The sequence below is a fragment of the Nerophis ophidion genome, linkage group LG08 (assembly GCF_033978795.1).
Source record: "Nerophis ophidion isolate RoL-2023_Sa linkage group LG08, RoL_Noph_v1.0, whole genome shotgun sequence".
Lineage (NCBI taxonomy): Eukaryota > Metazoa > Chordata > Actinopteri > Syngnathiformes > Syngnathidae > Nerophis > Nerophis ophidion.
In genome coordinates, this window is record NC_084618.1 from 25,228,927 (window position 1) to 25,245,850 (window position 16,924).

At 35.3% G+C, this 16,924-nt stretch overlaps 1 protein-coding gene across 1 annotated transcript in view; it reads left to right on the top strand.

The window, feature by feature from the left end:
* etv4 (ETS variant transcription factor 4) overlaps window positions 1–16,924 on the top strand; it is a 98,953-nt gene that overhangs the window by 18,256 nt on the left and 63,773 nt on the right. The gene's annotated exons all lie outside the window — the stretch shown is intronic.

A 16,924-nucleotide genomic window follows, 5' to 3' on the forward strand; every position in this document is an offset into this window, starting at 1 on the left:
AAGTATCTTGTCTTTGCAGTCGATTCAAATGAATATAGGTTAAAAAGGATTTGCAAATCATTGTATTCTGTTCTTATTTACCATTTACACAAAGTGCCAACTTTACTGGTTTTGGGTTTTGTGTATAGCGATACAGATTTCCGGCCATATCGCCCATCCGTGTTTGAAAAAATATCAAAGCTGTGGAGTCAGGTGAGGAGAAGCTAAGATGTTATTTTGCTGGAAGTAGCGGCTCACGCTCACACCTCTCCTTTCCTGCCACGTGAATTAGAGACTCGATCACGACTGATTACACTTGTGAGGGATTCGCCCAGATTGTTAACGCCGGGGAGCCGGAGGGGAATTTTTTTTATTCTCCCACTTTGGCCGGAGGAGAACGGAAGCCGCCGAGAGCCCAGAAAGTGCGAGGCGGCGGATGGCGAGCGTTTGGATCTTGTCGCGTCTTGTCTTATTGGGCCTCGGGTTTATGCGAACCACCACGCATCACTCCGCCCAGGAACTCCCACCGGGAATGGAAGGGGCTCGGGGGGATCATATATGTGTGTGTGTGTGTGTGTGTGTGTGTGTGTGTGTGTGTGTGTGTGTGTGTGTGTGTGTGTGTGTGTGTGTGTCTGTGTCTGTGTCTGTGTCTGTGTCTGTCAATGTGTGTGTGCGCTCTCACTTATAAACACTCTTTCCTTCTTGTGCTGACTTGCATCTTAAAGCGCTTGGCAACATGTTCCTGGAAGCAAATCAAGTGTATACACACACACGCACACGCACACACACGCACAGATAAGGTCTGAGGCTCATCATCTGTGCTTCCTTCATGAGGTCCAGTATTTTCCGGGTCTGCACTTGTTAAAAAGCGCAGCGTATGATTGATGAGCAGAACTAAACATTTGGACGCTGCTTTGTCTCAGCTGTGTCTTGCTTTCTCCCGAGGGTGAACCGCTGCCAACTTTAAGAGCCAGTAATGTTATTATTAGGCGACAGGATGCTGCGTTATATAAGACGTCCATGGCGGTTATCTGAACGTCGGACCAAAAAAAAAAAAAAAATCGCCATCGTCCGGTTTCCTCTGCACAGAAAGTAGCGGTGTGATAACAAGAAAGTGGATTTGAATTAGAAATCGATGGCCGGAGCGATTATTGGCGCCAAAATTTGGCATTTTGACGTAAATTGGCCTTTTTAAAAAATCGGTCTTACCTAGAGATGTCCGATAATATCGGACTGCCGATATTATCGGCCGATGAATGCTTTAAAATGTAATATCAGAAATTATCGGTATCGGTTTCAAAAAGTAAAATTCATGACTTTTTGAAACACCCTCTACGGAGTGGTAAACGGACGTAGGGAGAAGTACAGAGCGCCAATAAACCTTAAAGGCACTGCCTTTGCATGCCGGCCCAATCACATAATATCTACGACTTTTCACACACACAAGTGAATGCATACAGGTCACACTGAGAGTGGCCGTATAAACAACTTTAACACTGTGACAAATATGTGTAACACGGCGAACCCACATCAAACATGAATGACAAACACATTTCGGGAGAACATCCGCACCGTAACACAACATAACCACAACAGAACAAATACCCAGAACCCCTTGCAGCACTAACTCTTCCGGGACGCTAAGATATATATTAAAAAGCAAGATTTACATTTCTTTTTGTTTCACTAAATAAGCATACATCAACTTCTAAACAGTTTAATTAATTCCCATTACATTTATTAAATTATAGGAAATGTGTGCAAAACTGGAATATAAGAGCCCTAAAATAAAGGAACTGGTCAGATCTCTGTGAGGTGGCTCTATGCGGTCAGACATATTTTAAAACTGTCTGCATTACTTTATTTACAATAAATAAGTAAATAATCGATTATTGCCGTTTATTGATTGATTTTACAATCGCCAATGTCTAAATTGCAATGCATCTAAAAATCGAATATATCGCTCCGCCTCTAGCATTTACATTGGGAAAGGAATATGGCGGCTGCAGTTATTTTACATTGAATACAGATAATAGTCCCCAAATGATTGTGTACGGTAAATATTAACATCTGATCATATAATATATATAGTTCCTTGTTAGACCAATTTTCAGGCGCTGTACTGATTTTGTCAATCGAGCCAATGGGGTGAAAATGATTGTGTTCCACAATGTTGATATCTGAATTAGACAATATCGGAAGATCGGATATCGGCAAAAAAGCCGTTATCGGACATCTCTCGTCTTGGCCTTTCTTTTTATTTTTTCTATTAAATTGTTTTTTCACAGCTGCAACACAACTGCATTAGCATATACAATTTCTACACATATCCCAGCAGGCAAAATAAATGAATACAACGTTGATTATACATACATGTCTTGTAAAATGGACTTTGAAACAACATTGCGAAAGAGTTGTATTTATAAATTGAAACAACGTTGGTGTTTAACGTAGGATCCATGTTGTTGTTTGGAAAATGACCAAAATTCAATGGTCAAATCAACGTCAGAACCCAACATGGATTAAATGTCGTCAAAAAGAATGTAGTTTTAACGTTGTATTTGTGTTGTAGAATATTGGTTGGGAAATGACCAAAGGTCAATGTTCGAATCAACGTCACAACCCAACATTGATTAAACGTCGTCAAAAAGAATGCTGTTGCAACGTTGTATTTGTGTTGTAGAATATTGGTTGTGAAATGACCACATTTCAATGATCAAATCAATGTCACAACCTGACGTTGATCAAACGTTGACAAAAAGCATGTAGCATTTGTCTTGTAGAATATTGATTGGAAAATGACCAAATTTCAATGATCAAATCAATATCATAACCTGACATTGATCAAACTTTGACAAAAAGCATGTAGCATTTGTCTTGTAGAATATTGGTTGGAAAATGACCAAATTTCAATGATCAAATCAATATCATAACCCGACATTGATTAAACGTCGTCAAAAAGCATGTTGTTTCAATGTTGTATTTGTGTTGTAGAATATTGGTTGTGAAATGACCAAATTTCAATGGTCAAATCAACGTTACAACCCAACATTGATTAAACATCGTCAAAAAGCAAGTTGTTTCAGAAAAGTTTTTTTTTATTGCCATTGTTTGAGAACGGGTTCACAAACTAGGGATTTTACTTGGCGCAATCGTGCAACATAAAATACATAACACAGTTTCAACGTTGTATTTGTGTTGTAGAATATTGGTTGGGAAATAACCAAATTTCAATGGTCAAACAACGTCAGAACCCAACATGGATTAAACGTTGTAAAAAAGCATGTTGTTTCAACGTTGTACTTGTATTGTAGAATATTGGTTGTGAAATGACCAAATTTCAATGGTCAAATCAACATTACAACCTGACATTGATTAAACGTCGTCAAAAAGCACGTTTCAACATTGTATTTGTGTCGTAGAATATTGGTTGAGAAATGAACAAAATTCAATGGTCAAACAACGTCAGAACCCAACATGGATTAAACGTTGTTAAAAAGCATGTTGTTTCAACGTTGTATTTGTGTTGTAGAATATTGGTTGGAAAATGACCAAAAGTAAATGGTCAAATTCAACGTCGCAACCTGACATTGATTATACGTCGTCAAAAAGCATGTTATTTCAACTTTGCATTTGTGTTGTAGAATATTGGTTGGGAAATTACCAAAAGTCAATGGTCAAATCAACGTCAGATCCCAACATTGATTTAACGTTGTTAAAAAGCATGTTGTTTCAACGTTGTATTTGTGTTGTAGAATATTGGTTGAAAAATGACCAAATTTCAGTGATCAAATCAATGTCACAACCCGACATTGATTAAATGTCATCAAAAAGAATGCTGTTTCAACGTTGAATTTGTGGTGTAGAATATTGGTTGAAAAATGACCAAAATTCAATGGTCAAATTAAGGTTAGGACCCAACATTCATTAAACGTTGTTAAACAAAAATGTTTCAACGTCGTATTTGTGTTGTAGGATATTGGTTGGAAAATGACCAAAAGTAAATGGTCAAATTCAACGTCGCAACCTGACATTGATTATACGTCGTCAAAAAGCATGTTGTTTCAACTTTGCATTTGTGTTGTAGAATATTGGTTGGGAAATTACCAAAAGTCAATGGTCAAATCAACGTCAGATCCCAACATTGATTTAACGTTGTTAAAAAGCATGTTGTTTCAACGTTGTATTTGTGTTGTAGAATATTGGTTGAAAAATGACCAAATTTCAGTGATCAAATCAATGTCACAACCCGACATTGATTAAATGTCATCAAAAAGAATGCTGTTTCAATGTTGAATTTGTGTTGTAGAATATTGGTTGAAAAATGACCAAAATTCAATGGTCAAATTAAGGTTAGGACCCAACATTCATTAAACGTTGTTAAACAAAAATGTTTCAACGTCGTATTTGTGTTGTAGAATATTGGTTGGGAAATGACCGAATTTCAATGATCAAATCAATGTCACAACCTGAAATTGATTAATCGTCATCAAAAAGCATGTTGTTTCGACGTTGTATTAGAGTTGTAAAATATTGGTTGGGAAATGACCAAAAGTCAATGGTCAAATTAACGTCACAACTTGACATTGATCATACGCCGTTAAAAATAATGTTGTTTCAACGTTGGACTTGTGTTGTAGAATATTGGTTGTTAAATGACCAAATTTCAATGGTCATATCAACGTTACAACCTGACAATGTTGAAACGTCGTCAAAAAGCACGTTTGAACATTGTATTTGTGTCGTAGAATATTGGTTGAGATATGAACAAAATTCAATGGTCAAACAACGTCGGAACCCAACATGGATTAAACGTTAAAAAGCATGTTGTTTCAACGTTGTATTTGTGTTGTAGAATATTGGTTATAAAATGACCAAAATTCAATGGTCAAATTAAAGTTAGAACCCGACAGCGATTAAACGTTGTTATAAAGCGTTTTGTTTTAATGTTGTATTTGTGTTGTATAATATTGGTTGTAAAATGACCAACATTTAATGGTCAAATTAAAGTTAGAACCCGACAGTGATTAAACGTTGTTCAAAAGCATGTTGTTTCAATGTTGTATTTGAGTTGTAGGATATTGGTTGGGAAATTACCAAAATTCAATGGTCAAATTAAAGTAAGAACCCGACAGTGATTAAACATTGTTAAAAAGCATGTTTCAATGTTGTATTTGAGTTGTAAAATATTGGTTGGGAAATGACCAAAATTCAGTGATCGAATCAATGTCAGAACCCTACATTGATTAAACAAAAATCATGTTCTTTCAACGTTATGTTTGTGTTGCTTAATGTCAGGCCCTAATTCAACACGTTTTCAATGTTGTTTCAATGTCTTATGGCTGCTGGGATGATGCCAGTATTTATTATTTAAAAAATGAATAATTAGTGAAGTAAATAAATTATAACTACTGCTCACGCACCAACCCTTTTGCACTGCGTACGAAAAGTTATCTATCAATTTTCTCTTTTTTTTTTTGTTCATTGAAAAATAAAAATGACTCTCATTGTCAATCATTTTCTCCAATTATGTTTTGATATCTGACTCGCCATTTATTTGAGTTCTTTGAATTTTTTCCGGGAAATCCAGTTTTTGTCCATCTTTCCTGCATGGTCCTGGTCTCGTTTTGTTTGTTTTGGCTACGGCAGCAACGCATTTGCTTGAGAAGCCTCTGTCTGAAACACTCGGAGCGTGGGCCCGTTAAAAGGAGCACCACAAGTTTCATGTTCCATCATTCAATTAAATAATGCGACAGAGATGGATGGACGGACAGAAAAGATATCTCTGCCAAAAATCCAAACTTTGTGTAAATATCTTTACAAATATTATATGATTTGTATAAGGGAAGAAGAGCAGGCAGAAGCTTGCAGATTCTCATACTTTCTGTAACATACAGGAAGACATTATATCAGCCGTCTTGAACAATAATCTGCGTGAATAAGCCCAGAATACTTTTAGTTAAATGTTGACAATATGTCAGAATCCTTACAGTGTATTAAATCCATAAAGTGTTATAAAATGGTATAAAATGGAGTAGATGAGTTATTGTGATGTAGAAAAATGTCATGTTTTGACCAATTTTCCCAGGAGATTTTCCATATTTTAAACTAAAACGTCTTAGACACGCATAATAAAGGTTTTTGATGATAAAATAAACACATCAAAAATTACGTCACTACTGGTTTCACTTTTCTAAAAAATAATGTAAAAAAAACAACAACTTAAAGCCTTTTCCAGATGTTTATTGACCTATAATATTCATCTTTAAATAACTTTTAATGCAAATTTATATGTGGCTTATCGGCCTCCTGGACCACTGATAATCGGTATGGATTATTTCTTGCCCTAATTTCCTCTTCTCGTGCTGTGCGGCTTCTGTTTGGTGTGTGGATGAATGTGGACACCAGCCTGGCCTGGACCAACTTTGAGGGGGAAAACACACAATTTTCCGCCGTGATGTGAGTGTGACTCCCGAGCGGTGGAAACGATTAGCTGCAACTGAAGTCACATTAAAAGCTTTTGCTCTGCGTTTAGCTCCTTCATTCCGGGCGAGCAGACAAGGAGCCTGGGGTGGGGGGGATTGTGACCTGGCAGCCAAAGCCTGCGTCCCTTCCCAACCTGCTCGGGCGACCCCGCGTCCAAAGCGCCTGGCAGCACAATGGTGAATGGACGGGGATTCCTTCAGCGCGCCCAGATAGCACAATAAGGTCTGTCTAATGCTGCTGCACCTGGGCCGCCAGCGCTGACTGGACTCATTCACGTCTTCCCCAGATGACTTCCATTCATTAAACGGCCCTTTTGAAATGGGGGGGAATGGCGGCGAGGAATCGCCGATCGCATCAAGATGTCACACGTGCACGCTTCGCTGCTCTGACATCTCCACAACAGGACCCCCTAAAAATATATCCTCCTGCAGAACCTCAAGCAGGAGTGTCCAAATCTTTCCCACTGAGGGCCGCACGCATATCAAAGCATGCGGGGGCCCTTTTGATATTTTTACCTTTTAAAACTAGTACTACTGTGTATATATATGTGTATATATTATAATATATGTAGAAAAATAATATACCGTATTTCCTTGAATTTCCGCCGGGGCACTAATTGATTTAAAACCTCTTCTCACTCCTGCGCATACCAAAGGCATGCGGTAAAAGTAAGCATGCGCTAATTATTTTAAAACCTCTTCTCACTCCGGCACTTACCAAAGGCATGCAGTAAAAATTTGAGTGTGATGCAAGCTTGGACCTTAAATCCTACTGAATAGCTCTTAATGTTCTTCCCTTTATGAAATTTCAAATTACCGGTATTGAAATCAGCCTCCTCCATTTTGAAAATGATGACAGGGGAAGTGTCACGAGTTTGACCAGGCGGTAATACTAAGCATGCGCTAATTATTTTGCGAAGAGTGTTTGACCCAGCAGTAATTCAAGGCAGGCGCATACTATATGCCCTGCAGCAATTCAAGGAAATACGGAATGTCTGTGTGTGTGTGTGTGTGTGTGTGTGTGTGTGTGTGTATATATATATATATATATATATATATATATATATATATATATATATTCTAAGATATGTGTGGTGTGTGTGTGTATGTATGTTAATATATATACATATATATGTGTATACTGAAGGAATCAATAAAGTACTATATAAATGTATGTATATATACTAGGGGTGGGCAAATTAATGTGTTAATTACGAGTTAACTCATCAATCTATTAACGCCGACAATTATTTTATCGCGTATTTGCGTATGTTGTTTACATGCTTTTATTTTGTTAACGCCTTTTCTTATAAAGATGGAGGCGCCCGGACGGGCTTCGGCGTGGAGGGGCTCTTGGTAAAGATGGAACATTTGGCAAAAATACCGGACAATTCTGCAAATTTCATGGCTGGCTTACAGCGTGGTCACTCCGGGATCACTTACGACCGCCAGACAATTCTGGATGTGGATAGATCGGGCCGTTTTGGACTGAATGACGCGTGCTTGCTAGACCGGCTAGCTAGGATGGGAATACTTTGCCGGCTACATCCAGCGGCCTGTGAAGCAGCGGAGTATATGTGTTGTCTGTCTATTTATGAATAATGCAGACGAGGAGTGGTGGCTGAGTTCTTTACGTTTGCTTTCAGAGCTTGCATATCAAAACATACAAGATGCCGTCATGGCGACACAACCTATACCGGGCTACCGCGCATGCTCGTCACTCCTGTTGCATGCTGGGTAGGGTAGTTCTTTTTTTCCCTGGCTCATAACATCACAATATAGTACCATGTATATGATGCGTTCAGTTTATCAAAGCACCAAGCAAACAATCGGAAAATTCCCATCATATCAATTCCTAGATGTGGTCATAATTATTTTAAGTTCACTACGCAGAATAAACACAACATTATCAATATTGCTACTACTGATAATTTAATCAAAAATTCCCTAAAACAGCCCACTACCTATAATATAGTTTTTTTTAAACATGAGATCCCTGATAAAAAAAATGTTTCTGCTTTACCTCAGAAATTGCCTGTTTAGATGTTATGATTGTGGCTCAGAGATTTGTATGTAGATTATATTTATTTTCCATAACAAACAGGATAACTTAAATACCCTGGCAGTGGAAATAAGCTTAAATGTTTGTATTTACATTTTTTGAGTTGATTTTCATAAAATATGCTATTTAACTGCTACTGTTTAACAAGTACTGATTTAAATTGTGTTTGCACAACAAATGTTTTGGCGCTTTTGTTCATGTGGGAGAATATTCCAATAAAGGTGCACTACACACTACTTTTGAATTCATTATTGGGCTTTGCGTATACAATGCAGTTAATCGCGATTAATCAGAGAAAAAGTGCGATTAACTTCGATTAAAATTTTTAATCGTTGCCCAGCCCTAATATATACATATATGTATGTATATATATATATATATATATACATATATGTATGTATATATATATATATATATATATATATATATATGTTTATATGTGCATAAATACTTATATGTATGCATGTGTGTATATATATATATATATATATATATATATATATATATATATATATATATATATATATACATATACATATATATATATATACATATATATATATATATATATATATATATATATATATATACATATATATATATATATACATATATATATATATATATATATATATATATATATATATATATATGTAGGTGTGGGAAAAAAATCACAAGACTACTTCATCTCTACAGAACTGTTTCATGAGGGGTTCCCTCAATCATCAGGAGAATGTATATATATATACATTTATGTAGACATATGTGCAGTATATATGTATGTATATATAAGTGCGTGTGTGTGTGTGTGTGTGTATATACATGTATATATCTATAGGAAAATTTAGTGTTACCAATCAACCTATCCCCAGGTGCATGTCTCTGGAGGTGGGAGGAAGCCGGAGTACCCGGAGGGAACTCACGCATTGACGGGGAGAACATGCAAACTCAACACAGAAAGATCCCGAGCCCGGGATTGAGTTTAGGACCTTCGTATTGCACCTTCTTACATGCACTAACCCCTGTTCCACCGTGCTGCAGTATTTATAATATATATAATACAAATATACATATAATACATACACTATATTGCCAAAAGTATTTGGCCACCTGCCTTGACTCACATATGAACTTGAAGTGCCATCCCATTCCTAACCCACAGGGTACAATATGATGTCGGTCCACCTTTTGCAGCTATTACAGCTTCAGCTCTTCTGGGAAGGCTGTCCATAAAGTTGCGGAGTGTGTTTATAGGAATTATCCACCATTCTACCAAAAGCGCATCAGTGAGGTCACACACTGATGTTGGTCGAGAAGGCCTGGCTCTCAGTCTCCGTTCTGATTCATCCCAAAGGTGTTATATCGGGTTCAGGTCAGGACTCTGTGCAGGCCAGTCAAGTTAATCAACACCAGATTATGTCATCCATGTCATTATGGACCTTGCTTTGTGCAATGGTGGACAGTCATGTTGGAAGAGGAAGGGGCCCGTTTCAAACTGTTCCTACAAGGTTGGGAGCATAAAATTGTCCCAAATGGTTTGGCATCCTGGAGCATTCAAAGTTCCTTTCACTGGAATTAAGGGGCCAAAAACAACCCCACACCATAATTCCTCCTCCACCAAATTTCACATTGCAATCCAAAATGTACCGTTCTCCTGGCAACCTCCAAACCCAGACTCGTCCCATCAGAATGCCAGATGGAAAAGCATGATTCATCAGTCCAGAGAAGGCGTCTCCACCGCTCTAGAGTCCTGTGGTGACGTGCTTTACACCACTGCATCCCACGTTTTGCATTGGAATTGGTGATGTATGGCTTAGATTAAGCTGCTATGCCATGGAAAGCTATTTCATGAAGCTCTCTGTGTACTGTATGTGGGCTAATTGGAAGGTCACATGAAGTTTGGAGCTCTGTAGCAACTGACTGTGCAGGAAGTCGGCAACATCTTTGCACTATGTGCTTCAGCATCCGCTGACTTCTCTCTTGTCAGTTTACGTGGCCTGCCACTTGGTGGCTGAGTTGCTGTTGTTCCCAAACTCTTCCATTTTCTTATAATAAAGCTGACAGTTGACTCCTATGACAGTTTCATGCTGGAAATCACTGAGCTCCTGAGAGCGGCCCATTCTTTCACAAATGTTTGTAGAAACAGTCTCCATGCCTAAGTGCTTGATTTTATACACCTGAAGCCTGGCCAAGTGATTAGGACACCTGATTCTGACCAATTGGATGGGTGGCCAAATATTTTTGGCAATATAGTGTATATAATATGTATTTATGTATGTATGTATATGTATATATGTATGTATATAATTTGTATATATATATATAATATATATATATAATTTTTATGTATGTATCTATGTATGTATGTGTATATATGTATATATGTATGTATTTATATATGTATGTAGGTATATATGTGTGGATATATATGTATGTATGTGTGTATATATATATATATATATGTATGTACAATATATATTTGTGTATTTATATTTATATATGTGTGTATGTATATACATACGTATATATATATATATATGTATGTGTGTATGTATATATGTGTGTGTATGTATACTGTGTACGTGTGTACATATGTGTGTGTGGATAGATAGTACTTTATTGATTCCTTCAGGAGAGTTCCCACAGGAAAATTAAAATGTGTGTGTATATATATATATATATATATATATATATATATATATATATATATATATATATATATATATATAAATAATATACCGTATTTCCTTTTAATTGCCGCCGGGGCGCTAATTAATTTAAAACCTCTTCTCACTCTTGCGCTTACCAAACGCATTGGGTAAAAGTAAGCATCCGCTAATTATTTTAAAACCTCTTCGGAAATATATATTGTAATAATCCCAGGAATGTAGGCTCATAAAACTTCTTTGTTTGTCTTGTCTTTATTGCACAAGATGTAATACAACCACACAACAGCTCTCATGTCCCTTAACACTTTACCCGGGACAATGCGAACTCTCACTTCCTGTCGATAACGTCACTTCCTTATCTCTCACGGAAGTCCCGCCCCCCAGCCAAAGTCATTGGCTAACACCCCGTAGCCAGCCGCTACATTATACATAGTTAAATGTTATGTTGAAGAGGTTCATTTAGCCTACTGACGTGTATTTATAAATGGTTGATTTATACAGGCTAGTAGGTACAGTGTTGTACCTGACAACTCTTGATGGTACAATCCATATAACACGTCACAGACAACGTCACGCTAACATCACGTGACACCTCTGATGAAGGCTGCAGAGGCAAGGTAGCCCAAACTTGTCAGGTACAACACTTTACCTTACTAGCCTATTGAAATCAACCATTTATAAATAGTTAAATGTTGTTACCCACATACGAAAAACGAGCAGCACTCTTTGAAACAGTATGTGGGCATACTTTTATTTTGAAGTGTCTCGTTTGGTCTGTCGACGGATGTAAGGAAGCTAACGAGGTATTTGTCATTTGTTGGTATTTTACTTGCTAAAATGCTTGATCCACATGCTGTGCATGTTATTATTTTTATGTTTGTAACGTGCTTTATTTATTACAGTTTTCACGGTGAATTTGAAGGGAAAGTAAGCCTGCAAATTAATCAGTTCAAGAAAGCCATTGTGTCTGTGCTATTTGGAGGGAGTTACACTTTCTAACCTAACTAATGCCTTGCATCGTCTATATTAAATATATAACAGCGGGTGGGTGTGGCTTTGATGAAATGTTGGTTCGGGTGGGTGGCGGGTGGATGACGACTTTTGTGATGCGGTTTCGGGTGATATAATTGCCTATCCGCGCATCTCTAATGTGTATATATATATGTATATATGTGTATATGTATATATATATATATATATATATATATATATGTATATGTGTTTATATGTATAAATACATATGTATATATACATATGTATATACATATATATATACTGAAGTGTGTATGTATATATATATACTTGTATGTGTATATATATATGTATGTATATGTGTGTGTGTATATATATGTGTGTGTGTATATATGTGCATATGTATATGTGTATATTTATGTATGTATATGTATATGTGTATAAAATAAGTCATACATTTATTTTTTTAAACGCTTAAATATTTAGGTCAAATTCAGATCCATATGTCGATATAAATGTTTATTAAAAAAAAAAAGTTTTATCCCCTTTTTGTTAAAGAAAACCCTCGTTTTTTTTTTAATGCAAAACACCCAACATTTTGTCTGTAATTGTAGCCTTAAATAGGACAATAATTGATCATTTTGATTCATTATTATTTTCTGAGCAATGACAGCTTTGAAAAACCCACTAAAATTGACAGGGATCCAAAAGGGCCCAGTCATTACTGTAAGTGTTAAAAAAAAAAATTAAAATACTATATACTCTTGTTTTTTTTATTTTCAATGCCTAAATTTCCAGATCAACTTCTTGTGGTTGTTGAGTCTCTACTCCTTGTTTTTTTGGAGTATGACAGCAAAATAATTTAATGAGGTCCAAAAAAGTTGTGAGTGCCAGCACTTTGATAAGGAAGGTGAGAAACACTATTGAATTCTTAGTCCAGTACATCTTCGCCAACGCGCGTGTTCAGTAAAGGTACAAGTGATGGCAAATGTTTATTCATTCAAGGTGGGCGTTTTTGGACATATCACTAATAAAAAAGAAGTTATTAATTTATTGACATAGTTATTGCTGCTGGGTTCTTGTACCAAAGCCAGATTGACCCAATCTCTGCCCCTAGATGATGGTCATGTGACAGGAGTGCGGTTCCATCACTGAATCCAGCGCCTGGTCATGCGCGATGCAGACAGAGTCCAGACCCCCGCGGGTTAGCTAAACAAAGTCAGCGCCACAGTGACAAGTCGTATCCGAGCCGGCTCTTTGTCACGGCGCCTGGCATATTTTCCTCGCTCGTTGAGCCAGAACAGCCTGTTAAGTCAGTCTGGATCTCTGCAGTGAACATAAACAGCTGCTGCAAATCCCGTTGTTGTTTTTTTTTTTTTTTGTTGCAAACACATCTGATCAGTGTCGACGTCACGAGAAGACAAAATGTTGCTTTTTTGACCGGTGTTACAACTGTCACTTCGGCTGGTCCCCATACGGTAGTAATAGTCAGGCAAGTTGATTCGTAGAGCACTATTACTACACCTGGCTTAACAGAAAATGATGAGAACAATAAAAATAAAATAATTATCATTAAAATGTAAATCATCACATAAAATCATCATAAAAACTATTATAATTGAAATTGAAATTACAGCGTGTAAATGCAATATGTTACAAATATGCACTCATTAAAATACAGGAACTGACTTTGTTACATCAAAATAATCAAAATAAAGGGTAGAAAAAGAAGAAAACAAAATATTCAACATTTCTATGCAAACTACTGAGAGCCAGCGTCCTCTGCAGTGGACGTTTGTGTTGAGTGTGCAAGTCTTGACACAATAAATCTACAGATCTTAATTTGTGTCTTTAAGAATGTTTTTTTTTTGACACTGAATTTATGTAACGCTATTTTTTTTATATATTTTTTTTTACATGAAGTTATAAAAAATGCGTGTGTTTAAAAATTCAGTGCATAAAACATTAATTGTAATAAAAATTCAGTGTATAAAAAAAATATTGTAATAAAAACTCAGTGTATAAAAACTTAATTGTAATACAAATTCAGCAAGATTCACTTCCGGTAAATCAACACAAAATTTTTTTGCACTGACATTATAATACACACAATTTTAATACACTGAATTTTTATTGACTGAATTTTTATACACTGAATTTTAATAGTCATTTTATAAACTGATTTTTTCTTTTTACACTGAACGCTTTTGATACTATATTTTGTGATTTTTTTTTTTATATCAGATGATAAAATATGCATGTGTTTAGAAATTCAGTGTATATAAAATTAATTGTAATAAAAATGTTGTGTATAAAAAAATCTTTGTAGTAAAAATGGGTTGCTTCAATAAGCAAGACTCACTTCCCGTAAATTAACACACAATTTTTTTTACATTGAAGTTTTAATACACTAAGTTTTTGTACACTGAATTTTTAATGACAAAATTTTACAACCCTTTTTTTTTATACACTGAATTTTTTTTACCCTGAATTTATGTGACGCAATTGTTCCGCATCTGAATTTAGTAAAACATTTTTTTACATCAAATTATAAAAGATGCTTGTGTTTAAAAATTCATTGTATATAAAATGTTTTGATAAAAAAATCAGTGTATAAAAAAATTATTGTAATAAAATTTCTGTGTATTAAAACAAGTCAGTGTAAAGAAATTCATTGTCGAAAAAGTGCTGCTTTAAAAAGAAAAACTCACTTCTGGTAAATTAACACTACATTTTTAATACACTAAATTTAATACACTGAATTTTTATTGACTAAATTTTTATACACACATTTTTAATACTCTAGTTTTTTATAAACTGCTTTTTTGACACTGAATTTTGTAACGCAATTTTTTTGCGTCTTGAATTTTGTGATTATTTTTTTTTACATCAAATTATAAAAGATGCATGTGTTAAAAAATTCAATGCATACAAAATTAATAATAAAGAAATAGTGTATAAAAAAATTATTGTATTACAAATTCAGTGTATAAAAAATCCATTGTAATAAAAATTCAGTGTAAAGAAATTCAGTGTCGAAAAATGTGCTGCTTCAAACAGCCAGACTCACTTCGGGTAAATTGACTGATTTTTTTACATTGAAATTTTAATACACAAATTTTTAATACACTGAATTTTTATTGACTGAATTTTAAAACACTGAATTTTTATATACTGAATTTTTATATACTGAATTTTAATACACTTTTTTTCATACAATACATTTTTTTAACACCGAATTTATGTAACGCAATATTTTTGCCTCTGAATTTGGTGATTTATTTATTTTTTGCATCAGATTATAAAAGATGCTTTTGTTTCAAAAAGTGTGTAAATATAATTGCAATACAAATTCAGTGTAAAGAAATTCAGTGACAAAAAATGTGCTAATTCAAAAAGCCAGACTTACTTCCGGTGAATTAACACTAAATTTTTTATACACTGAATTTTTTATACAATTAATTTTTTGGACACTGAATTTATGTAACGCAATTTTTTTGCGTCTTGAATTTTGTGTATTTCATCTTCTTTTTTTGTTTTTACATAAAATTATAAAATTCTGTGTGTAAAAATTAATTGTAGTAAACATCCATCCATCCATCCATTTTCTACCGCTTATTCCCTTTGGGGCCGCGGGGGGGGCGCTCTCAGCTACAATTGGTAGTAAACATTCAGTGTATAAAAAAAAAAATCATAGTGATAAAAATTAAATGTATAAATATTAATTAGAGATGTCCGATAATATCGGACTGCCGATATAATCGGCCGATAAATGCTTTAAAATGTAATATCAGAAATTATCGGTATCGGTTTCAAAAAGTAAAATTTATGACTGTGAACCCACACCAAACAAGAATGACAAACACATTTATGGAGAACATCCGCACTGTAACACAACATAAACACAACAGAACAAATACCCATAACCCCTTGCAGCACTAACTCTTCCAAAATGCTACAATATATACCCTCCCCCCCCCGCTACCACCTACCCCCCAACCCCAACCCCGCCCACCTCAACCTCCTCATGCTCTCTCAGAGAGAGCATGTCCCAAATTCCAAGCTGCTGTTTTGAGGCATGTTAAAAAAAATAATGCATTTTGTTAAATCAATAATAAATATGGCAGTGGCATGTTGGCACTTTTTTCCATAACTTGAGTTGATTTATTTTGGCAAACCTTGTTACATAAGAGTTGGACAATATCAGAATATTGGATATCGTCAAAAAAGCAATTATCGGACATCTAATAAAAACTAATTGTAATACAAATTCAGTGTAAACAGTGTCGAAAAATGTGCTGCTTCAAAAAGCAAGACTCACTTTTGGTAAATTAACACTGAATTTTTAATACACTAAATTTTAATACACTGAATTTGCATTGACTGAATTTTTTTTTACACTTAATTTTAAGACACTGAATTTTGCTAACAATTTTTTTTCCAATTAAAATGTCAGCATAATTTGATGTAAAAAAAATAAATAATAATTTTGTGTGGTAACTAGCACGCTTCTCTGTCATGCCGGCGATCCAGTTTGGAGTCTCAGGTGGAAGACAGAAACCAGAAGACATGTACACAAACAGAATATACACACATAACACACATTTTAAATGAAGAAACACTGCACGGTTTTGTTTGTGTGTTTAGCAGTGTGGCGGATGTCAAATGTTGTGTAACACCCGTGTCTCTTTGGCATGAATATTGTCCAAATTTCGCCTGAAAGTAAATATATCCAATTATGTGAAAAGGCAAATGTC